General features: G+C 42.4%; 1 protein-coding gene across 3 annotated transcripts in view; it reads right to left on the reverse strand.

The window, feature by feature from the left end:
- CDK14 (cyclin dependent kinase 14) overlaps positions 1 to 18,176 on the reverse strand; it is a 549,832-nt gene that overhangs the window by 434,445 nt on the left and 97,211 nt on the right. The window contains exon 1 of one of the 3 annotated variants that reach the window (XM_037066083.1): positions 7,650 to 7,753. The exons of the other annotated variants lie outside the window; for them this stretch is intronic. The gene's annotated coding sequence lies outside the window, so the exon portion shown is untranslated. Of the gene's footprint in view, positions 1 to 7,649; positions 7,754 to 18,176 lie in introns of those variants that run through there. 3 annotated transcript variants of the gene reach the window in all.

Raw genomic sequence — 18,176 nt, forward strand, 5'->3', positions numbered from 1 at the left:
CTTCCCCGGCTGTTCCCACTCACCAGAATTCAATGTCTGCTATTGTGATTCAATTGAAAAATGCCTATTTTTCTACTGACCGGTTTCTTTAGGGTCTGACCTAATTTTATTTAAATCCGGAATCCATGGCTAATGGACACAGCTGAATGGAGAACCCTTGAGGACATTGCATTCTTTTATGTGGCCACTTCAGTGACTGTGGTTTTGTTACAACCCTTCCAGCCCTTCAGAGCTTACTCACCGCCGAGAGGCCTGGTAATTGTTTTGCTAACTCTATTATGAAATACTTAGGTGGTCTTCCCAGCGGCTTAAATTTTTAATGCATATTGTTAAAATAATTTTATTTAGTTGCATTCTCTTCTGTTATACTTATTCCCTTGATATAGATATAAAAGATACAATGTTAATCATAGGCTCCCATAGATAGATGAGTACATTGACTGGCTATATAGGTACTTCTCTATGTGGCCTATACAGGTGTTTCAGAATGTAGTTATCTTTGGGGATCAGAATTTTATCTGGAATATTCTCCAACCCCGTGCTGGCCGCAGACCAGCAAGGCCTGGCATCACCTGGGATTTCAGGCCTTGCCCCGGCCTTTCCCACAGTTCCACCGAGTCCAAACCCAGATTTTAACAAGATCCCCCGAGGATGCGTGCGCACGTTCATGGCTGAGGCACAGCACTCTACGCTGTGTAAATGACAGGTGCTGCTGCCACCGCCAAACACGTACCTGAGAGTGTGAGAAAGGCCAAGGCCTTCAGAGGCAGAATCTGCTTCCGTCTCTGGGTACAAGGTGGGTGATAATCATTTCAATATTCCTTGGGTAAATATTTCACTCAAATGTCCCACAAACACTCATGGACACTTCAAATAATCCTTTAGTATAATTTTGAACTCCAAAATAAAGTTTTTTGGTAAGGTACACAAATATATTTATAGTGGGTACACCCAATATATTCATAAATTTTTAAAAACCAATAGGATAGAATGGGTGAGGAACAAAAACAGAAAAATACACCTGGGTTATAACAGCATATATAACATTACTTCCTACACAGAAATGTATGGATTTAGTGTGGAGGTAGGAGGGATAAGCAGGGATACACGGTGATGGAAAGAAACTTGACTTGGGGCGTGCACACACAATACAGTATAAAGGTGATGCATTATAGATCTGTACACCTGAAACTTAGGTAATTGTATTAACCGATGTCACTTCAACAACTTCAATCAAAGAAAAAATTATAGACTATACGTTTTAATACAGAAGCATTGTTTTACTATTGGCCACCATATTTGTAAAAACAATGACCACAAAATTATTCTAAGGAGATTTGAACCCAGAATCTTGCTTTGCTCTCTATTTACTGGAGTTTATTCAGTAGCTTTGAAAAGAGAGAGGAGGAAGTCACTCCAGGATCCAGAAACAAGATTTTAAAAGGAACTTACACCTGTTAAGAGTACAGTGTACCCTAAAACAGACCCTACCCTGGGTAGGGGTGGGGGGAAAGCCTTTTGTCTGCAAGGCATAACTGAACACCCCCAACCCCAGAATGGGCAGAGGACATGAGCCCCTAATCCAAAACAAAAGGACATGGCAATCCTGCGGAAGTCAGGTCACTGTTTCCACTAAAAACTTACTAAAATATCCTGAAAAGTTTGAAGAGAAGATAGAAGAAAACACGCGAGTCTTCTGACTCCCACTTGACATCCATAATTACATGCTGGTGAAAATCCCATCATGAAACAAAGACGGAGTCAGGAGTGCACCATTCACACCCACGGCCACATGAATACACACTGTTGGAAAGTGTAATAAATCGGACATCTGTATTGCCTCCCCCACCCATTTACAGCCTCAGGGCTCTAAAGTGGGGTGCATGCAATGAGAATTCGCACATGCAACAAGGGAGTGGCTTGGCTGCGATGCCACAAAGCACAGCCGATGCTACCCCACGAAGTTCCCGGAGCTGCAGTGCAAAGTGGAATAGCCGCTCCTGGAGAAGCAGCAGAACCGGCTACAAAGTGGCTCACACTGCATGGCCGATTAGTTCCCCCATCGAGACACAGTATTTATTCCCTTACAGCTCTTACCTAGAAAAAAATTCTGTGCCTGCAGATAGGGACTCCCTCCTCCCTCAGCACAGACTTCACAGGTTTAAATACAGATTTTCTTTTCATTAGATTTTTATCTTGGGCCCTATTTGAGAAGGGGAAACCAAGGTGTGTTTTCACCGTGCAGAGGTGTAAAATAACCTGGCAAGGGGAACTGACCGAAATGAACTACACCAATTTAAAATTGCTACCATGTCAGAAGCACTCATAACCAACGAACAGATGAGGCTGAACTCAGACTCGCAGGTGTTTGAAAGGAATAGCATGGTCCAGCACACTTTCTACCTGTACACATATGTTTAGCATTTGAGGGTTTTTTTAACATTATGAGGACCCGAGAAGCTGTCATTTGTCTGAAAGGCTGTGCAAATAACAGTCTCAGGTGCCTTCTGAAATCTGTCTTGTTTTTCTTCTGAGTTTCACTGCACCACCCATAGCTTCTTTGTACAAAACCAAGCTAGTTTTTCCTTCATACTTATACCTTTCAAATACCTGTAGCTCACTAATCTGTCCCTCAAGTAAGATAAAGCATCCAGACGGCACAATAACATTAAAAATGGAAACTGAACAGATACTACCAGAGGTACTGACTGATCCACCAGGGCCTGGATTTTTTTCCCCTGGTAACCATATGAACAGCATTTAAAAATAAATATTACAAATATTTTTAAATTCCTTTCCTGAAGGAGAAATAAAACTGTGTACTATCTTCTCACTCTGAAACCGATGGCTATGTAAATAAAGACAACTCACATCTCCTCACCTACCATAACCATCTTTTTAATAAAATTTAAATGCATTACTAATGTTTGGATAATAATTTAGCGATGACTGTCACGAGTGATGTTACAGAGTTTAAAAGTTTAGTGTTTTTATTCCCATAAAATAAATCTAGATGCAAAGCCCACCAAAGAACTCAGAAAAAAAATAGGGCATCATTCAATGTACGATTGACTTTTGAAGCTCTTAAATTTTTCAGAGAATCATATATGGGTCACTAACCACACAGAGCTTATGAAGAGGGAACAATGAACCACGGGGAGAAAACAGAATGCAGCCCTCAGGGCGGCTTTAACAACTGGCCCATCCATTGTAGAGAGCTGAGATTTCAGCCATAATAGATCCGGCAGCAATCCATTAATAATAAAGTCCTAACTGATTTCATGAGGACTGGTTCTATAAACCTTTCCTGTGACGGAGACGAGTCAATAACAAATCCTGGCTGAGATATGCAAGGTGAATGGAGCAGAGCAGGGGGATGCACACGCCCTGCTGCTTGTCTGCCACCTGGAAGTACCCCCAGTGCCCCAGGAGCACGTCACTGTCATCTCTGTATTTTCAGTGAGATCTCGTTTAGCTGGGGGGTGAGCAGCAGGGGCAAACTTGTAGCTGGGCAGGAGAGGAAGCCTACAGAATCTCTCTCCTTCCCAAACCTGCCAGACAATAAATAGAACGCTGGAACATTCTTCCATATCCTCCTCTTATACACGCAAACCCAGTAACATCAAGGAATTGTTGTGTATGCTCAATAATCAAGAAAACTGGAGAAGGAGCTTGGGCAAGATACAATGCAAGTTGATGGAAAAGACAGATGGGGACTCAAGATTTCAATGATGATGACAATGATGATGGCTATTACTGAGCTCTTATATAACAGCTTCTATGAGAAAAATGCTTTATATGTAGTTTCTCAATTAATCTTAAAACAAGCCCATGGGGTACTATTATTATCCCAATTTTACAGACCTTACATTGAAGCATATAAGAATTAATTACCACGTCCAAGGCCACACAGAGAGTGAACAAAGGAAACCAGATTTATCCCAGGACCCTGACTACAAAGCCCAAGCTGATAACCACCAGGTTGTCTTCCCTGGAACTTCTATCCTGAGAGAAATATGCAAATAACAGACCTGATCTACAACACTTCTCTCATCCTCTCTTCTGGTGCAAAAACAAAAAAAAAAAAGTATTTTTAAAGCCGTGCAAAGGACCTGCTTTGTGGTGTCACGTTTTCTGACCCATCTTCTCCTCCTCTGCCCAATTTCCACCACCCACATGGTGCCTCCTATCAAAAGTCAGAAATGAAAATCTAAGTCATATTTGCAGGCAGAGGGACAGAGCACAAGATTCACTGACCAGGGCAACTGGCAGGAATGGGCCAGTGAGACACCGCCAGTCAGCTCTTCCTCCTCCACATGTGTCTGGGTTTCATGACTCCTTTACTAAACGCTAAGAATCATCAAGTCAGCTAATGGCTGATCAATGAACAGCTCTGGGAACACTTACTTTGCTTTCTAAAAAGAATCCCCCTCGGAAAAACCAGAAATGTGAGAAAGAGAATGTTATGTGATAGAGTTGGCCTGCCCTCATCCCATGGAAAAATGCTTAACATGACACTCAAGCGTGCACTCTCTGCCATTCCTCTCTGTCAAACTCAGAGGATAACTGGGGTTTTCAGACTGAGTGCCCACTGAGAACAGCCACAGGACGTGGAAGGAGGCTTGCAGCAGGGATCAGGAGATTCTCCCATTGACAGAATGTATGATGCCGAGAAGCCAATGAGATAATACAATCCCAGAAATACCTGCTGGTTCTAAGAGTCTCTGATTCTACTGTAAGAGAACCTCAACAAGATCAGCCTCTGCTTGCAGAGTTAGATAGAATCAGGTACTAGAAGTGGAGAGGGTACAATTCAAATGTTAATAGCGGCAGAAGCTACAGGCCAGCCTTCCACTTAATATTTCACTGGTTGCTGCCCTCCATCAGGAAAGAACTGACATGATAGTGTAAGTAGCCCATTTACCATGCTCAGTTACCAGGCCATGAAGAGACTCCAAATGTGATACACCCATCAATCATTCCCTCAGAGCATCTCTAATTCACATACCCTGCCCGTGTTTACCAGGGACAGTATCTCTAATTTAGTATCTCTACATTATCTATTATGGTATCCGTATGGAAACTTGATTTAGTGAAATCACATAAAGGTGGGGGGACACAGATTCCTGTCTTTTCCACAGAAAAATCAAGGCATACATTTAAAAGGAGTGAAATTCTGACATGTGCCACAACACGGATGAACTTCAAAACCAACCTAAGTGAAATAAGCCAAGCACAAAAGGACAAATACTATGTGATTCCACTTCATATCATATGAGGTACCTTGACTAGGCAAATTCACAGAGACAGAAAGGAGACTGCAGAACCTGGGGGGAGGGGCCCTGGGGAGTTATTATTCAATGAGCAGGATTTCTGCTTGAGATGAAGAAAAAATTCTAAAAATGGATCATGGTAGCAAAACACTGTGATATACTTGTCAATAAAATGTACACTTAAAAATGATCAATTTTATTATGTATATTTTATAGTACAACATAGAAATGAAAAAAATCAAAGCATATACTGTTTCACAAGTGGCCAAAAAAATTAATGGTAAAGGAAGTGCTACAAAATTTCTCCACGAAATACTTTAAAAGGAAGTAGATGGCAAGTTCCCTGGGGACAGGGGCCAGATCTACTCACTTCCTGATAACACAGTAGCTACACTGCTACACAGTAGACTCTTCATAAAGGTTTGCAAACAAATGATTAAACGAAAATTGACAAAGCACTCCCCTAAATGGGAAGCAGAATATTCACAAAGCATTAAACTTACTGATTCATTAGAAAGTCTAACGCAGCATATTCCAGAGGAAAATACCAATATGATTGTACCTGAGCCCCTTCAGTTCAAGGAAGGGAGTGTGGCAACTTCATCTGCACTTCGGCACAGCATGTCCTGTGATTTCTTCCCTATGGTAGATGGCTAATACATGTTTGTACAATGAGGAATAAAAAAATGCATGATTGTAAAATCAATGTTATATTATTGCTCTGCTGTTTATTCCCCTTTTGAAAATGGCTTACTTTGGGCAAGTGTACAACTCCTTCTGTCATGGGGCAAAAGAATAAGCCTCACAGCTTACACAGAGTGAAGGTAAAAATATAAATAGCTAGAATACAGCACTCTCAGAAACAGAAACACCAAATGCAGGGCATATCCTTTTCTTCTTAGGAAAAAAGTTCCTTAAAGAAAAACTTAAAGAACATCTGAAATATGGGAAATAAAAGATAATTTAAAATATCAAAATAGGAGAAAATATGAACTTTATTTGGAAGAAAATTCAAATATTCATTCCCCAAAATCAATGTCTAACCATTACAATAAGCAGTTGAGTATATTCAGAAGCAATATTGAAGGCTCCTCCCTCCCAAAAGAAATTCTAGTGAACCCTCATACATGATCAATATTTCTCTCAATTAGCCTATCAAGTAACCATGTGTTTTCTCTTAAAAATGCCTATGTCACAAAATGATACACAGCTGGCTGGTGGCCAGCATGCTGCCGCGAGTTCTGAGGATGTTCTCCACTAACCGTCACTACCTTCATCACTTATACTTTACAGGAATTACAGAGTTAAATATACATAAGTAGAACGTTTTTAAGGCAAAAAATCCAATGCTGACATCCTGAACATTCAGCACCTAGATAATAGATGCATCCTAAAAACGCACCAGGACCATTGAAATGCAGTAGCCTCACTCTGAACAATATGAAAACGTGCCCTTCCACTTCAACCAACCCTACCCACTGTACTCTGTGCCAGTTAATAAAGGAAACAGGAGTGTAACCTCTGTAGACACATCAAGGTCTACATATCTCTCAACTGTTTCTTTTTCACCAGCTGAGAGGCATCGTTTCGGAGTAGCCTGTCTGCTGCCCCATCTTCGTGCATGAGGGGTTCTCCATTTGCATCCAAAATTCTCATGGTCCACTACTGGAGCCAGCACTTCAAACAGACCTGCGTGACGGATCATCACTCCCATACATGAAAGCATAACCACGGCAGGTGGAACGAGGCAAAACACCAGCACACTGACCTCTTCCAGGCAGCACACACTTACAGCAGGTGCATTTCGGTGCCCGAAGGGAACGGGGGCGGGGGGGATGAGCAGGGAGGAAGCCCCAGATCTTTAATATATCAGAGATGTTTATTCCACTCAGATCCAACCCAGCTCATTCACAGGCATCAGTTTACCCAAATGAAAAAAGTGGTCTTCCATCCTTCACTAGCTTGACTCAGAGGGCATGCAGCCAAGCCTAGCCAGGCAAAACAATCTGCAAGATCTCTTTAAGCTGCAATAAATAAGACAAGTTTCAAAAGAAATAAGACTCAGCTATGGCAAAGCAGCACAGTCGCGAAACCTTTTCCTCATCTTATTGCTGCTACTGGTGTTTACAAACTATAAGCAGTAGCCTTGGGAGCCTCAGGGGACTCTCCCATGAGTAACCTCCTGCCAGTTCCCTAATTTGAATACCCCCTTGATCAATCTGTGCCGGTTCTGGCAGTTAAATGGAAGGGGGTGAGTAAAACGACATGCAGAAAATGAATCCTTTTCAAGTTGTAAATGAGTGAGTCAGGATTCAGACTTGCCGAGATGTTCCAAATTAAAAACCCTGCTCTAATTTTAAGCATGCTCCCTCTTACCGTTCTCTTGTTGTCTCCCTCAGGCTCGATTCACCTGGAACTCTTTAACATGTCTCTAGCAATGTGTTTGCACCAGGCCAGGCGCATCCAGTAACTGAATTCACATCTTTCTGCACTAGCAAGCTGAAATGGTACGGCCGTACTACAAGCAAGACAGGGGGAAGCAGAAGAGGAAAAAAAAAACCCACACACACACACAACCCAGAAATCACCCAAGAGAAGCTACTCTTGATGCAATCAGACAAAAAAAAATGGTTCAGAGGAATACAAAAGACATGCTAACATTCAGTAGCAACAGCTCTAACAGTTCAATATTTTTCCCCCAAAAAATCTAATTTTTTTCCTCCAAACACGATGGACTTGCCTGTGGAGTTCCCAGGAAGGCAGAGTAACCGGGCTCTGCAGCAGCATTGCAGCCAAAGTAACTGTGCATATGCTGCCCAGGCAATTCACAGCACACTGTCTCTTCAGAGAGATATTGATTTGCAATGCAGGGCTGCTTCAAAAGAATACAGAATTGGAGCCAAACAGCTAATGGTGATTGCATGGAAGGAAAAACATTTAATCAAGGGGATGCACCTCATCATGTTCAATTCAATTTTTTAAAAGCGCTGGAGGAAGCCAGTAAGTATCTTGAGTGACAACCCCATTAAACAATAATCTGAGGTCCTACAGGAGGCCAAGTTAAGGCTACCATCATGCATGCTGCAAAAGCCACTGAAATGGTTTAATGGGTCTATATGCATATATTTGTCATATGCAAATGAGGCATGAGAACGCTAAAAAAATAATGCACCTGATACATGAGGTAGAAAAAAATGCACAGGTAGCATTTATAAACTAAAGTGATAAAACACAGTTATGAACCTTCTTGGTGGGTTGGGCTCATAACACTCCCAAAAGTAAAACACCAACCCCAACCAGATCTCACCATCCTTCGGCTAATTGTGTCAAGTCATGCCACACGGTGCAGGGTGGCAGGGAAGAATGCCAAACTGCTACTCTCATAGCGACCCCTACGGGAGAGTGGTGGATCAACAATGCATCCTTGCTTAAACAGTCCCTGTCCTCAGAACACAGAACCACAGAAGGGCATAAATTAGATTAAGACACAAGGAAACAACTAAGAGGTAGGCAGAAAATTAAACCAAAAAAGAATCAGGCATAAAATGTGACCTCATAGATATTCAGTTAATTAAGAAATTGAAGTACAAGAGGAGGTGACTATTTTGTCAGTGATGAGTGGCCAATATTCCCATAGCTCCCAGAACGGAGTGCACACTTATAAATCAGAAAGCGCAGGGAAAAGCATTTTCCCTTCACACCCTAATTGGTTTAAACGAATTACCTCCTCCATCCCCCATTTGAGAACCACCCTTACTTCACCTTCACCCTTCTGAGTGACCTGTGAACACACAAAGCTTGCTACAAAGTCTTACAAAAAGTTCTTCAAACACGAATATTATGTACGCCCTCCTCCACCAAGCCAAGAGAGAGCTATTTCCTTAATATCTGGAAACTATTAAGTTATATGAACATCATTTATGTATAACAATTTCATGTCAGTAAGTCTTTCAAACATCTGAGGTTTTGCTTATGACTGCTGAGCCCTCCCTCCTACAAAGAGGAGGGTTCCTTTCCCAGAACTGACTTCTTAGTTCAGTCATTGAGTCACATGCTGCCTCACAAAACTCTCCTATATTATCCGCATTTTCCCCACGTCGAAGCCCTTGAGGAACAAATGGTAGACACTGCATCATTTTCTATTCCCCCAAAGCACATAACACAACACTGGGCTTCTAGCAAATATAAAATAAATATCTACCAAATGAATGAATTTCACAACTCCGTATATTAGGGCTTCCATAATCTCCCCTCCCCAATCATTCAGTGTTCCCTGGGGAAAATCCACATTAGAAGTGTTATCTTTAGTCACCTAATTTAAGTAGATCCTATTTTCTATAGAGTTGGTGGGTAAGAGCATGTACAGCACTGGTACCCACTGAGCCATCCTGTATAAAAGCCAAAAAACTTAACACAAAGTTTCCCCTTTATTCTTTCCTTTACTCAGTCAAAAAGCAGATACTGCTATGCCCACTAATATGAACAAGAACTAATATTGGTTCTCTGCATTCTGAGAACCAATCATTGCTCAAAAATAAAGCAAGTCACCCTGACTGGTGCGGCTCAGTTGGTTGGGTGTCATCCTGCAAACCAAAAGGTTGCCAGTTTGATTCCTGGTCAGGACACATGCCTGGGTTGTGGGTTCAGTCCTCAGTTGGTGGAAGGGCAAGAGGCAATCCATTGATGTTTCTCTCTCCCATTAAGGGTTCTCTTCCTCCCTTTCTCTCCTTCCCCTCTAGAATCATAAGAAATTTTTTTTTAATTTATAAAAATATAATAAAGCAAGTGATCACAATACACTGAACTGTTTTTCAGATCACATTGGTTAGACACAAACAATGTTCCTTAGGTGGCTCACAGAGGGCTTCCCAGAGGAGGCAGCCTAAGCTGAGGCTTCCAGGCACAGCCCAGGAGGGAGTGGGCACCCGAGGAACAGCAGGGCAGGACTAACAGGCCAGAGGTCTGACACTGGAAGTTGCCTGAGGAAACCACCAAGCAGTGCACACAGCGGTGGCCGCCGTGAAGAAGGATGAGGGAGAGGTGGCCGTGCCAGAGTATAACAAGCTGCCATTTAATCCACTAGGAAGGCACTAAAGGACTCACGGTAGAAGAGTGGGTGGATGGGACTTTTCATTTTATAACGGGGTAACCTGTAGAAATGGGTGGGAGCAGTGAGCAAGGGGAGGTGAGGGGGCCACTTGGGAGACTAAGACAATAGTTAGGTCAAGACTCTGAGCTAAAGCAATAAAAGTGGAGATGGAGAGACAAAGGAGGGGAGAGACATTCAAGAGGAATGACTTATTGAGTGACTGGACATGAATTGAATGGAAAGGGAAAATCCAAGCTCAACTCTGAATCCATGGCATAATTAGGTGAGGTGGGGTCACAACCAAAGGAGTGGGTACAGGAAGAGCCAAAGCTTGAGGAGAAGGGAAACTTTTCTTGAATTCCATTTTTATGCATGTGGAGTTTTAGGTATCTTGGGAACATTCAAGTGGACATATAAGGTAGGCACCTATCTAAGGACCTAGAGCCCAGGAGTTGGGGGGCGGGGAGCCTCAAAAAGTTCACTTATGTGTCTTAGGTTAGGGTTTCCTAGAAACAGGGCTGAGCAAGGGTTCTTGTTCACCTAATTTATTGAGGACACGCTCTCAAAGACAAAGGGTGAGGAGGCAGGGCCGGAGGATGGGAAAAAGCCAAGGAAACATGTGGCCTCAGGTAAAACAAACACACCCACCATTAGTCCCACTGAGGCAAGAGGGCCAGCCTTGCATACTTCTGGCGGGTGCCACCACTGGGGCCTGGAGAGGAGGGGCCACCATTTAGCCTGCGCACCCCGTGAGCAGGGAACCCACAGCACTCCCCACACTGCCCTTCGGGCACAAGGCACAAGTTCCTTTTCCACACAGCTGATTCGTGCCTCAGGAATCTTTGTCTTTGCTGCTCTGGCTGCCTAGACTGCTCTTTGCCAGCCAGCTCCTTCACATTACTCAGTTGGATCTCTGCAATCTCCACCCCAAGGTCCTGCTGGGGCTGCCGCCTCTTCTGTTGCTGCTCCTCCTTCCCCCACCACACTGCGCTGGTTTGGCTTCACAGTGGAGCTGACTTTATCAATTTCTTTGTCTTCCTCCCCCACTAGGATGCAAACTGCTCAGGAGCATGAACTTCCGTGCATTCATTCTGTGTTTCTCTAGCCCATGGACCAGCACTGAGTACTTGCTGAGTAAATAAATATTAGAAGGAGCTGCTGAGGACAGGACTCAAACTAATTCTCCGAACTCCCTGTAGAGGGGAAATGGACAGAGAGCCGGAGAAATATGTGGGGCAAAAACCAGTCCCAACAAATGCCTACAACTCTGCAAGGAGTTTGGCCACAGGGCAGACTGTGGGGGTATAGGGGCTGGAGGACAAAGCTGCGAGAAATTAATCACTGTGTTCACTTCACACCGGATTCACAGTCTACTCGTGGGAAGAACATCTTCACTAGGGGCCACTGGGACATATCTGAAAGCATGCCATAAAAGAGCAACAGGAGAGGTCAAAATGAAGGGTCTATCTTTAAAGAGAAGAGACAAAAAGTCTTTTGTGAAAGCAACATCTCAGTGGATATAAAAGAAAAGGCAGGAAAGAAAACTGCTGACAAACATGCTGGAATCTGACATCTGCTTAGGTCATTTTCGCAGAAATATTTAAATTAATTTCTCGAATTGCCCGCCTTTATATGGGATGTTTAATAACCCCAAAGTGTTACACATTTCCCTGACTTTTAAAATGGGTTATAATGAACACAGTCTGATCTTCAACTGGTGATGAGGGCAACGGGGAACATTACTGATAGCCACTGGAGTTCAACCCAGTTCAACCACTGGGCCGTGCTCTCAGCAACTGATATCCACGCGCTTCTCTGCTTCATTTATATGGTTTATCCTCGCTTTGCCTTTAAGTGTATCCTCTCTTTGCCTCTCTTTTCCTTCCTGGGGCTCAAACCATGCCTCCTCCTTCTAACACCACCACCCTCTTCCCAAGCTTGCTACAAGCTTCTTCAACCGTCCTCATACTGTGCAACTAGATAAGTGGGCTTATTGGAAAACTGTGTGAATGGGGGTTTGAGGTGATAGATGGGTTCAAAGGAGAGCTGGGAGCTTTCTCCTGAGTGGAGAACTATTAGCCTAGACAGCCACCCACCACAGGCTGTGCCCTACACACCTTGTGGTTCTTCTCATTTGTACAGAAACTCTTATAACATATCAAGCTTTCTCAGGCTTATGAGGCTGCCAGATGTCTGACCTTCACTTACGTAAGCAGGATATTACACAAGGTGTGCCAGCCCTCCCCTCCCCCCCCTGAACCAGCCCCCCCCCACCAAGAAAATGAACCTGGAAAAAACAAAGTAATTGAAGAAAGAAGTAGAGAAAGACTTTAACTGAAAAAATAAATAAATAAGAAAAGTTTAAAAAATAGGAAAGAGGTAAGAGTAAAGACTATTTTGTGCATATCAATTGAATACAAGTCACCCACTTTATCAACTAATTTCATTAAACCTTTCAGCTTTTAAAGAGAGAAAATATCTTATTTTGAAAAGTGGTAAAGAAAACAAAACTTTCCCCAAAACACGTTGACTTTCAAATTATTATATTCCATGCAACCCTAGCAATTTCTATTATAAATTTTTCCATTGAAATGTTCAAGATATGACTGATTAAAAATGTTCATGATGTTTTAGAAAAGCTAGACTAATTTTTTGAAGAAACCCTAAACATTTTAGGACTTAATTCTTCTCTAGGGATGCCAGTCATTACTTATATTCCTATATAGTCAAAGAAATCTTAGTTTCATAAATGTTTAAAAACCATTATTTAACCACAGCACCAAAAATATCCATATGTCATCCATGGCATTTCAAATTTTATCAGTAAACACATGTAATTCTCTCACAGTCCAATAAATGTGTGCCGGAAAAACATTGCATTCTCTTAAATAGCACCCTAAAAACAAGAGGGCTTCTAGGAAAAATAAGGTTGAGAGTGGACCATTCAAACCCTACTGCGTGCAGAACACTAATTATCAACAAAACACTCCCATCAAATACCCTCATGAGCCACACTGTCCTCATCTGTCCCATTGCCGACACCGGGGCTCACATAGGACAGATGTCCTGTTTTCGTTTCTTGGCTGAAGACACATCCTGGGATGGGGAACTGCAGACAATATGTCCAGGTGAAAACAGTTCAGTTATGAACTTCCTATCAGTTGGAAATTAAAGTCCAAAGACAGAGCTCTAACAGGAGAACTTTAAATTATGTTAATAAAAAGCAGCATAGAAGGCTGCCATTCATGAACCTAATATCAGAAACAGGTAGATGCGGTCTACAACAACAGAGAGGCCTTGCCCTGGCTGCTGTTTGCAGTGTCATCCCGTATGCCAAGAAAGGGCGCAGGTTCAATCCCCAGTCAGGACACATACCTAGTTTGCGGGTTTGATCCCTGCTCCAACACGTACAGGAAACAATCAATTTTTCCCTCTCACATCAATGTTTCTCTCAAACCAATAATACCCGCAGTTGAGAATTTTTTTAAAAGACTAATTTTTTGCTCACATTTCAAAAACCTGGAATCTGACCCTCTATCCAAGGTTTCAGCTTACTCCTCTTCAGAGACCCATTTTCCTCTGCCCTGCACGTTGTGTTTCCTGGCTGTCGGCCCTCGGTGACCCCAGGGAACTACACGCCTGCACCTCAGTTTTTGCTTTCCTCAAATTCCTAATCCTTTTCACCTAAGGCTTGCATTTGCATTAAAACATACATTATTACATGGTTTCTGCATACATAAGCATACACATTTTTTAGTTATTATTTATTCAGATGACATGTAAAACACATGGGCATTTCCATGGCCCAGTACAGTTTTTCCTACTCTCGCCCCAGCAAAAACACAACTGGATTTTTGACCTGGTGCCATGTTCCACGGGTGAGATGAAGCAGAAGACCAAGATGTACGAGGGGATTTATTATGACCACATCCACAAAAGAGCAGTATCAGAGAGTTCCAAATGTGCAGTGCTAATACGATCTGAGAAATGTGCATTAAATTATAAGACTTCAGTGGCAGACACAAAATCCTCAGTAGCAGCAAGAAAAGAAAGGCAGAAGGCTCTGAGAACAGATGTGAGGATTTTCTCTCCTCCTGAAGTCAGGATGCCAGTGAGGAGAGAGCCAACAAATCCTGGACTATCACAAAGCTTCTTAAGGAGCTAAGGCTCATGTTCTAAAAACTTAGCTAAGTGTTTGACTTAACTATGAAAAAGGGAGAGAGAAGGTTTTCTAGTTCAGGGCTATAAGTCAACTTTATTGCTTTTAAAAACTTTATCCCAGCTTTGTAAAATTTCACTTAGTTAGAAAAACAGGAAAAACCCAAAAGAAAGAAAGCTTCCTGCCAAATGGATAAATAAGAAATAATTTCAAATTACATTTGACATTTCAAATCTAGGAATTCCCCAACACTGATCTATCGTATAAGGTAAACAATATGGAATTTCCATTTAGGAAAACTAAAAATGGACCTGCCTCTTGACCCAGCAATTCCACTGCTGGGACTACACTCTAAGAATCCTGAAACACCAATCCAAAAGAACCTATGCACCCAATGTTCATAGCAGCACAATTCACAATGGCCAAGTGCTGGAAGCCGCCTAAGTGCCCATCAGTAAATGAGTGTGTCAAAAAACTGCGGTACATTTACACAATGGAATTCTACGCAGCAGAAAAAAAGAAGGAACTCCCACCCTCCATGACAACGTAGATGGAACTGGAGAGCATTATGGTAAGTGAAATAAGCCAGGCGGTGAAAAATGAATACCACATGATCTCACCTAGAATTGGGACCTAATCAACAAAACAAGCAAGCAAAATGTAACCAGAGACGTGGAAATACAGAACTGACAGTAACCAGAGGGGCGTGGGGAGGAGGATAATAGGGGAAAGAAGGGGAAGGGTTGTTGAGGAACATGTATAAAGGACCCATGGACAAAGCCAAAGGTGGGTAGGAATGAGGGTGGAATGTAGGGGTAGGTGGGCAGGAGGCGTTTGGTGGGAGGAAAATGGAGACAATTAAACTTAAACAACAATAAAAAAGAAAATATTAAAATAGAAAGTATTCATTCAATCATTTGCTTCCTTTGTCTTCCTTTATACACCTAAGAAATAAAATAAAACAGGAAGCAGGACCGTGGGAAAGAATGAATAGCAATACTATACAATCAACAATAAACACTCACAGTAATGAAAAAATAACTCACAATTGAAATTAAAACATGTGCTCCTGTGTAATTTAATTAACTTTCCTGTAGCTGATGCCTTAGTATTTGCCTTTTCCAGCTCACACTGGTATGAATTCAGATCTTTCCAAAACCACAGGCACATCACTCTCACAGACCAGAAAACAAACCAAAGTCATCGTTTCTCTAAGGAAGCACCACCAGATGACCGCACCACCAGTCCAGTCTCACTGGCATAACAGAGAGCGAGGTTCACTGTTTTAACTTGCTCCTACCCTCGTTTTGTGACCAGTAAAGCGGTGACAACAGAGCACACAAATACTGGCTGAATCCTTCCCGCCACCCCTTGTGGGACGTTGGCTCCTCCCCCAGGAGCCTCCCCTGCAGTCCAGGGAGGGATGCAGCTCAGGTTTTTCCAACCAGAACTGAGTTGCACTCCATCCCCACCCCCCCCACCGTCCCTGATGGTTCCAAAGCAAAGAAAGCATCAGATTAGCCAGCTGTGTCAGTGTCTCTAGCCCTGAAGAGAAGCTGGGCTGACATCGGAAATCACCAAAAGTAAGAATCCAGAGGTGAGGGCAAGAGAAAGACAGCACCAGACACATGGAATGCCTGGTCCCAGCTGCTGGGGTCCTGGGCACTGCCCTGTTGCCTGACTTTCCAAAGTGCGCCTGCTCAGCCCCTGTTTCTATTCTGCCACACCATCCTCCCAATAAGTCCCATTTTTTTCTTCAGCTACTTACTTCAGGTTGGTTTTCAGTTCCTAGGAACCAACCATGCTAGTAACCATGGAAATAACATGTACAAAAGGATACAGAAGTCCTGTGAGGCCCTAATGCCAGAACTAGAGCTAAGTCACGAATAGGTGTGTTGCTTTAAATTCGGGGAAGAAGAGACTTCAGGTTGATGTGGACTTATATGATAGAAGGAAAGGGTGGGCTTAATAGCAACCAAAGGTTTTTACNCCAAAGTGCGCCTGTTCAGCCCTTGTTTCTATTCTGCCACACCATCCTCCCAATAAGTCCCATTTTTTTCTTCAGCTACTTACTTCAGGTTGGTTTTCAGTTCCCAGGAACCAACCATGCTAGTAACCATGGAAATAACATGTACAAAAGGATACAGAAGTCCTGTGAGGCCCTAATGCCAGAACTAGAGCTAAGTCACGAATAGGTGTGTTGCTTTAAATTCGGGGAAGAAGAGACTTCAGGTTGATGTGGACTTATATGATAGAAGGAAAGGGTGGGCTTAATAGCAACCAAAGGTTTTTACAAAGTTACTTCACACACCCACAATGTATAATGACATTTCTATAAAGTTATACTAAATGATCACATATATAAAAATGTTTTCAATTTATTACTATAACTTACAGGGGAAATTGCATAACTGCCATAAGTCATGGGTCATTACCTATTAATCAGTTATCTGCACCTTTTGGAAGCCTGAATACTTGCACCAATTAATTTAACAGGCACCCAAGTTGCCGTGGTAGCAGATATTCAAATTCTAGGCACATTACCTAAAGGGACATAAACTGATTTAGCCTTACAAACTCCATTTATAAACTGTCGGTAAATACCACCCGCCATAAGTAGCTAAGAAATGTCATAGGATTTATGAAAGGGAAATCAGTCTGGTCACACCAACTCTGGTTATGAAGGAAAGAGAGTTATTAAAAATTAAAGAAGTGGATTTTGGAAGAAGCCACGAAGGTACACTAGGGAATTATGGAACATATAAAGAAAGCACTAAGAAGACTTTATAAAGTAAACTACATTTCCTGTATTTCATTACTAAGGAATTTTGGTCACATTCTATTCATTCACCAACCATTTATTAACCTTTGCATGAAATACTATAGGGGGTACAATGATGAGTGAGACACAATTGCTGCTTTCTCAGACAGTTACACAAATAAATATAATATGAGAAATAATGGCCACAGAGAACTAAAGAAAATGGCACAAAAGTTCAGGAGGAGGGAGGCCTCAGAATGATGGATCAAGCAAAATTGGCAGATGTGCACTTCCGGTAATCGAATTCTGAATACTAGAGCCACAAAGAATTCACGAGGTAAGAGGTTGCGGGCCAGGGATGTATATCCAAAGACTAGCGATGATCACTCTGAGCACAAGAATTGTTATCTGTATCTGGATGTAATTTGATAATTTAACAAAGAACCTTTGTCATCTGATAGGAGAGCAGCCTAGAAGGGTTGACCAGTTTCCGAGATCTGAACCCTCATGAACAATGGTTCTTTTCTCCCCGCTAGTGGAAGATTATTTGGATGGACTCCAAGTCCACTGCCTGCCCATATGGTTCCAAGATGTGGTTTTTCCTACTTATCCTGGATGCAGACAGCCTAAATCCTCTTCCATATTCCTTAAGGAAAATGGAGCTTCAGGAAGTGCTGCATCAGCTAGTCCCGGGGAACCTGGAGGCCCTCCTTCCCTCCCATTCCTCTCCCCATATCCACTCTGCTTTAGAGGAGATGGAGTTTTACTTACCATAAAACAAAGGCCAATTAAGTAGCTTAATTTTATGAACCCTCCCCTGGGCTTCCCTCAGTTGTCACTGTTTCTCTTAATTGTTCGAGAAGATTCAGTACATAGGAAAGTTCACATTCATCC

The sequence above is a fragment of the Sturnira hondurensis genome, unplaced genomic scaffold (genome assembly GCF_014824575.4).
Source record: "Sturnira hondurensis isolate 20B ecotype Veracruz unplaced genomic scaffold, ASM1482457v3 Scaffold0016462, whole genome shotgun sequence".
Taxonomy (NCBI): Eukaryota; Metazoa; Chordata; class Mammalia; order Chiroptera; family Phyllostomidae; genus Sturnira; species Sturnira hondurensis.